Genomic DNA, 8,095 nt, shown 5'->3' with positions numbered 1-8,095 from the left:
CTTTGGTTGTCCACCGCCTAGATTACTCTCTAGTATTTGATCTTTATTAGCTAGCTAGCTAGCTAGTGATGTATTCGATATATAATATACGAGATGATTTATTCAAGATTATGTATATTATTCGAGACGATGCATTCGAGATTATATCTATTATTCGAGACGACGTATTCGAGATTATATTCGATGATGCTTCTTATGTACTATGATTGATTCAGTTTTTCCTTATTAATTGATTGCATCCATGCATTGTAATTTTAATATATTTCTTTTCGATTAGTTAAATAAAACCTATGGCGGACAATACCGGCATAGAGGGAGAAGAGGCCCTGTTCAATATCATACGCAATCCTCGCGGGCCAGATGATGATTAGAATGAGGAAGATCATGACGGCTCCGAATATCTAAACAACACCGGGGAGGGTGATATGATATTCAATTGCGATGACCGAATTGATGAAGTCATGAACTATGAACATGACAAAGAAAATGTTGATCTTGAAACAACAAAGACCGGCGAGGTATATTTATATAAGCAGGCATCTGGTGATCATCACATGTTTTAAATGACTTGAAGATATATATTAACGAATCGATCTTTCTTCTTTCAGCCATCCGGATCGGGCAAATCTTCAGGCAGCAGGACAGTACGAGGCCCGGACAAAAAGTTGAAGGAGGGCGTAAAGTACAATATCGAGGCCATCAAACCTAATGGCGAACCATTAGCGCCTAAGAAGATTGCGGACAAGTTCATTCGTCAGTGCGTAGTTCTTGTGAAGGACCAACTCCCGATCTCCCTTCAAGAATGGAGAGAGCCAGCAAAGCCACGTCCAGATCTTACTTTTGTCGATGACAGACAAAAACTTCTGCTTTGGGAAACGCTCATGGAACATTTCACCCTACCAGATCATTTCACAGATGCAGATGTGGAGAAAGTCAAGGACGCTGCTCTTAGGAAGATGGCGGTTGCATTCAACAACCACAAGAATCGTGTATGGGACCAGTACGTCAAGGGAGGAAAGAAGACTCAAGTATTCAAGGGAACAATAGAGAAGCAAAGTGCTCATTGGGACGATTTCGTGAAATTCAAGGAATCGGAATTATCTAAGGAACGGTCGAGAATAAACAAGGCCAATGCCACAAAAAATGATAAGTTCCATAAGCTGGGGCCAGGTGGCTATGCGGTGGGAATGCCTAAGTGGGATAAGTATGAGAAAGAGATGGAGGATGCAGGTGTCACAACGGAAACATTGAGCTGCCCCCCCCAGGTGTAGGACTTGGTTCTATGCGCATGGGGGGAGTTAGACCCGAAGACAGGCAAAGTTTCGAAGAAGGCATGTCTGGACGGAGCCGAAGATAAGCTACTTGTTGCAATAGAAGAGGCTCGATCGGGAGTGTTCGAGCCCAACAGAGAGAACGACGAGCTTACGCGTGCCCTGGGAAATCCTGAACACCCGGGAAGAACACGAGGCAAGGGCGCTATTCCGTGGTATGAGGGGTTTTCGGACTGGAACGCCGACTACAGAACCCGTGCGAGAAAGAAGATTGCGGAGGAGAAGAAGAGGAAGATGGAGGAGGAGCAGAGGAAGCTGGACTATGAACGCCTTCAAGGCCTAGAATCAGCGCATGCAGACTTGGCAGTCAAATTCTAGCGGCAGCAGGAGCAGATCGACTCACTTAGCCAGCAAAGGGGGTCTCAGCAGCTGCAGCAGCTAGCGGATGATCCAGCATTGGATAGCACCGTCCCATCCATGCCGAGAAGCAGCGTGGGTTCCGCCCGGGCGACGCATTGCTGGATAGCTACCCAGTGGATGACATCATGGAGAACACTAACTGCGAGGTACACTTCAAAATGAAGAACATATCCATGAAAGTGGCGGACGCCGTTGCTTTTACAAATCCCCCTGAGGCAACCTTCCATTGCAACCCGATTCCAGCGGGCTATGCTCGTGTCTTGGTTGATGAGGTGGTGGACCAATATTCGGGGCTAGAGCTTGACATTCCTGGAGGTGACGAGGAGCACACACTGGGAGAGGCCAACCATCGTATCATCCTATGGAGAAAGGATGGCATCATCTTTCGAAGGCCACCGACACCGCGTCATCCGACTCCTCGTCAAAGTCCGCCACCGAGTCAGCAGAGTCCCGCTCCTCCAAGTCCACCAACGCGTCAGGCCACTCCTCCTCCAAGTCCGGCACAACTTCAGGCCACTCCTCCTCCTCCAAGTCCGGCAAAGCGTCAGGCCACTACTCCTCCAAGTCCGGCACAGCTTCAGGCCACTCCTCCTCCAACTCAGCCACGTCAGCCGTCTTCGCCGCCTCAGCAATCACGGAAGAGAGCCGCCTCAGCTATGGTGCGTAGCGGTACAAGTCGAGGTAGTACTGGAGGTACAGGCGGAGGCAAGCGATTTCAATATGGTCCAAGCAGCCTCGCGCCTCTTCCACAGAGGCCTTACGACAAGTCCGAGGAGGAAAATGCAGCCATATCGAAGGCCGAGGTGGAAGCCCATTTTGCACTGAAACCGCCACGCCGCCAAGTGAGAAAGTGCCTGAGGAAAAGATTGACCACTTCATTCGTATGGCTAGAGAACCATCTCCCAAGCCTGTTGACACAGACTATGAGCGCCACCTCAGGAAGTTAAATCGAGCACGTCTACAGAAAGAGGCGAGCTCGAGCACGAGCAAATCAGCTGGCAAAAGGAGGGGTAAAACCGTTCCCTAGCTGGGAGAACAGGCGGCGCAATCAATCCCCCCGCTTGTTGTGCCAACAACACACGAGAGTACGCGCGCCCAATATTATTGTGGGCAAACCGTTAACGTTCCCAGGCTGGGCGATGTGGTAATAACCGAGGAGCATATTGAGCAGGCTAAAAGGCTCATGATCACTATTGGACAACTCCTCGATATCGAGCCCATGTCTCTGATTAGAGAGGGGGAAATAAAACGGAAATATGTCCGGGGCCAACTTTTGGTCGAGCCAGACGAGGTCAAGAAGCTCCCAACGAGAATGTATGAATTGCATCAATGGTACATGGACATTACCAAGATTTCCAATCGAGAGTCCCTCATGGTGAATGTCAAGAAGGATCATTACTACCATGAGAAAGCTATGTCCGTTGAGTATTCAGAACTATTTCAGTTATATAATCAAGACACACTCGACAAATCTATCGTCAGTTGCTATTGTCGTAAGTGATTTCTTTCTGTAATTTAAGTCTCAAGCTAGCTGTAGTGATCATTTTGATCAATCATTACCTGTAATTATCCTCACTATATTCTTTTCTGTGGTATTATGCAGGATGAAGATTTATGAAATGAAAAAATGTGGACGCTATGGCATTGGGTTCATTGACCCAAATACCATTAATGAATACACATGGAAATTAGATCCATATTATGAAAAAAGTGTAGAGGAAAGCATGCTAGAGTTCTTCAAGTGCCTCAATACCAATGAAGATATACTACTTCCTTACAACTTCGAGTGAGTCACACTGTCCTGTACTACAAATTCTGTTTTTGCCTACTAGCTAGCTACATGTTTTTGCTTACATACGCCCGCTTAATTAAGACATGCAAACGTGTGTGCATGCAGATTTCACTGGATCTTGTTAATCATTAAAGTTGATGAAGGAACAGTTGAAATACTGGACTCACTACTTAAAAAAGCAAGTGACTACACCATCTTGTTTGGGATAGTCAACATGTAATTTCAATCATTATTAACTATATCTCGGCCTATTTAGTTCGTCATTTCCTGATATGAACTATTTAATAACCCCTTTATTCATTTTCTTTGTCGGCGAGCAGGGCTTGGGCAAAGTTCATCAGCGTCACTCCAGGCCAATGGAAACGAAAGCTGAAATGGTATCAACCCAAGGTAAGTAATTAAGTAGTACTAACTAGCTAGCTGCCATCACTTTAATTATCATGCTTGATTAATTATTATCTGATCAAATTCCATTCTCGTAAATGCCCTGAAGAAGGCGCCGGGGAATAATCTGTGTGCATACTACGTGCGAGAACATTCGCATGATGGCGTCCGAAAGGAGCATATCTCAAAGACAGGAGTGGGTACGTTTGTCAGAACACTGTTCACAATTTTTACACCATTATCGATATCTAGTCACACAACTAATACACATGCATATTGATCTCCTTAACAGTTCAAAGAGGTGGGGGAGCAGCTCCTAGCAGAGGACCGCATAGAAGCAATTCAAGAGAAAATAGCGGGATTTTTGCTCGACCAGGTCATAGATCCCAAAGGAGAATACTTTTACCCGCTACCGCCCCCATGAACCACTTTCAATTGTCATCGTGCTCCGAAGGCACCAATTAGGCTAATGCCACTGGTTCCGAAGGCACCAATTAGGAGAAATTGTATATAGCTACCTAATTGTATACATATATACATGTGTGTATATATGTGTGAATTAATGGTGGTTGTGAGACATTCGATGATATATATATTATATATATATATATATATATATATATATATATATATATATAGTGTTACTATTCATCATCCAGGGTGCATAATAAGTTATTCTTCATCCGGAGTAATCTTACAATCGCTTTCTAAATAAATTGTGTTTAGAATATAAATAGTTACATGCATATTGATTCAATATGTAAATTTGGTATAAAAAAATAAAAATATAGGTTATAAGACCAGAAAAATCACATTTTATGTATGTTTTACACCGTGTTTTACATTCGTAATTTTACGTAACATAAAATATTTTTTACGGCGAGTACATATTTTCTTACATTTTCTTTTTATGTATGAAATAAGACAAAATTTACGAAACGTAAAAATACCGCGAATTGATGTCAAAATAGTTATTCTTCACCCCCTCTTTTTTACCATCAATGCACCGTAATTTTACGTTTCGTAAGTTTTGTCTTATTTCCGACACAAAAAGGGACCGTAAGAAAATATATAAATGCCGTAAAAAATATTTTATGTTATGTAAAATTACAAACGTAAAAACATAGTCTAAAATACACATAAACTGCAAATTTTCTTGTCTTATGACCTATATTTTTATTTTTATGTCAAATTTTACGTAGTGAATCAATAGGAATGTAACTATTTGAATTCCAAACGTAATTTAATTATGAAATGATCGTAAGATTACCTCGGGTGAAGAATAACTTATTCTGCACCCTGGGTGATGAATAGTAACACTATATATATATATATATATATATATATATATATATATATGATCGGTTCTACTAGAAATTCTATTTATATATATGGATAACGTGTACAATATGTAGCATCGTAAAATACCAGTAAACGAAAAAGAATTAAATGGAAAACATAAAATTAAGTGAAAAAGAAATCATAAACCCACCCCCAACATTTTAATACCGGTTGGTGTCACCAACCGATACTAAAGGGCTCCCTGCCCCCGGAGTTGGCTCGTGCCACGTGGTTGCCCTTTAGCACCGGTTCGTACTGAACCGGTACTAAAGGGGAGGGGGGGGGACCTTTAGTGCCCACACTTAGTGCCGGTTACCGAACCGGGACTAAAGGGCCTTATGAACCGGTGCTATTGCCCGGTTCTGCACTAGTGGTACGATCCCAGTCGAGAGCCGGGTTCGTTACATGTCATGACTTACTGCTATACTCGGCTAGTCAGCTAACAACATATATACAAGTACATTCGAATGATATCATCTAATAATCCTCAGACCTTAAACACAGGAAAACATAATGATAAGGTAGATAATATTAATAAAACACATAACATTATGGGAGCTGGAAGTGTGCAATTGTTGTTCTTATTTTTTTACACTTGTGCTGAGATTTGATACCATTGTCATTAGCTTCAGTTTTCTGGTTTAGTGCTGAACATGGTCTATAGGCTAGCCAACGACGTGAAATATACACTAACATGCTTAACTTGTATGGAAAAGCTTGTCAGTTTCTTCCACCTTGTGTAGGCGATTGAAACAAGATTACTTTTCTACCATCTACAAGTCCCCCCTACTCATTCATGCTATTTCGCTCAATTTCTTAAGAGAGGCATCTTTATTGTTCAACAGAATGAAGGAACAAGGTATCATGCCTGTAATGGTTTGCTTCCATTGGCGTTTGACTTCAGAAATTACGGTTACCTTCCTTGAGGTCAACCAATGTGACCTAACTTAACAGTTAGTTATAACTAAGCCTCACCAATAATCGCAACCACATCATGCAGTTACATTCTTTTGCATGAAGTTGTGAACAAACAAGTAGAACAAAAACCACTGGTATCAATTGGCAACGAAGGAGTGCATTACCAGCTAGAGCATTGAACTACTAAAGAAATAATAATATCACATCTCAAAGTTTCTAACAGATGATCAAAGCACATCTTGTAAGGCGAAATGCCATAGATCAAAATCATGCATGAATACTAAGGAACCCTAAAACTTAGCAGTTGTTGCAAAACAAGAAGAAGCTATAAGTAGCTAAACGGCTCACACATCCATCTAGTGCAACATTAAACAACACTTATAACAACACACTTTCGAAGGCTTGAGTGTAGCTAACAAGCTCTGAGCACTAACTAATACCACCTCCACCATGAACATCTGTTACCAAGATCTATCCAGGTTGCAAAAGGATAACAAAAGCTATCGTTCTACACAATGATCACTGGCCCCATCTGAATAGAGCATGCTTGGATACACCCAGAGGGGCTTCATGTAGTGGCCCCAATATATTACGCACTGCCTGATGGAAGCGTCCCAAGGATCATGTGCGTTGTCCAGCTCGTGTACTCTCCAAGGTGGAGAACTCTCGGCGTAATACAATGAATTGCTCCTCCCTCCCCATCGTTCTGGGTTCATATTAGATGATGGCATGTTCTTCATATCACATCCTGCAAAGACTGCCCAGCTGCCCAACTTTTTCTTGACAACCCATTTTGCAGGTTTGCTTGACATGTCGAGGTGAAGTGTACAAACCTTTTTCAAAATACCACCATCCTTAATACGTCTGCTCCAATGGTCAACCGTGATGAACATGAGGAGCATGTCACCACAAACCACTAGCCATGATCAAGTGGGGAGACCACTCAGTTATTATCTCTTGTAGGCCAAGCTGGGGCGCTAACTCGAAAGAGTAGATCCTTCTATGGTAATCCATGGCAATAAACTGACCCTTGAATTCCACGATTTGAGTTATCTGTGCACCAGAAGGAAGTTTGAGTTCTGACCAAGAGTCGCTTCCAACTGGCCAATCAAATAGAGAGAATCGAGTGCCCACAAGGAGATGTGAATTGGGTGATGTAATGGGAGCTGTTAGAACACCGAAGAAGTACAACTCTGCAATCTCTGAATGTTGAGCATGTATTTTGGTAGGACTAACCCGCTCGCAGCCACTGATTGGAAGACATGGGGGTGAAACTTTGGAACCACTGAAAGGGTCAACAACAAGACAATATCCACGGGAGCAAAAGAAGATGAGATGACCATAGGAAGGGCCAACACAATACATCTTTTGTAGAATTTCTTCATCAATCTGGCAGCGAAGAGTGATGTTTTGGTTGGATGGGTCAATGACCTTACAGGTGCGCAACTTGCAATGAATATCGTTAGATGGAACATGAGGAGCGTCAACACGGATGTTGGTTTGGATGAGGAGAGGGGGGAACAGGGTGCAGAGGGTAGATTTGGATGGGTATGACAAGAATGCAACACGCCAAGAGCGGCATGTTGCAGAAAAGGCAAGAAGATCACGTACAGAGCCTAAGAGATGAAGAATAGTGTGCAACAAACCATCTGGGAGGTCTGCCCACTCTTGGAGTCCAGATAGAGTAGTACGTGCGGAGACACACAGTTTGCTGTGCGTTTGCATGATGAAACACTCTGCAAAAATACAACAATTCAGGGGGAAAAAGTCAGAAAATAGCATGCTATAACCATGTATACGCATAATAACTTGATCTTCAGATTTAATGAATAATATATGTATATCAATAAACTTGTTATACATAAGTGTTGAGAAATAATGTTTTCAAAGTACACTTTGGTGGGTTCTCATGTTTAATATAAGCATATAAAATTCAACAAAACAAGATTTGCTTTTGGCGAATGTCTCA

The 8,095-nt window shown here is 42.4% G+C and overlaps 1 pseudogene; it reads right to left on the bottom strand.

Annotated features, from left to right (window-relative positions):
• Window positions 1-6,501: 6,501 nt before the first annotated feature.
• LOC125517945 lies at window positions 6,502-7,855 on the bottom strand (annotated as a pseudogene).
• Window positions 7,856-8,095: the final 240 nt, after the last annotated feature.

This window comes from Triticum urartu, chromosome 7 (assembly GCF_003073215.2).
Source record: "Triticum urartu cultivar G1812 chromosome 7, Tu2.1, whole genome shotgun sequence".
Lineage (NCBI taxonomy): Eukaryota > Viridiplantae > Streptophyta > Magnoliopsida > Poales > Poaceae > Triticum > Triticum urartu.
This window is presented reverse-complemented; position numbering and strand designations above follow the sequence as displayed.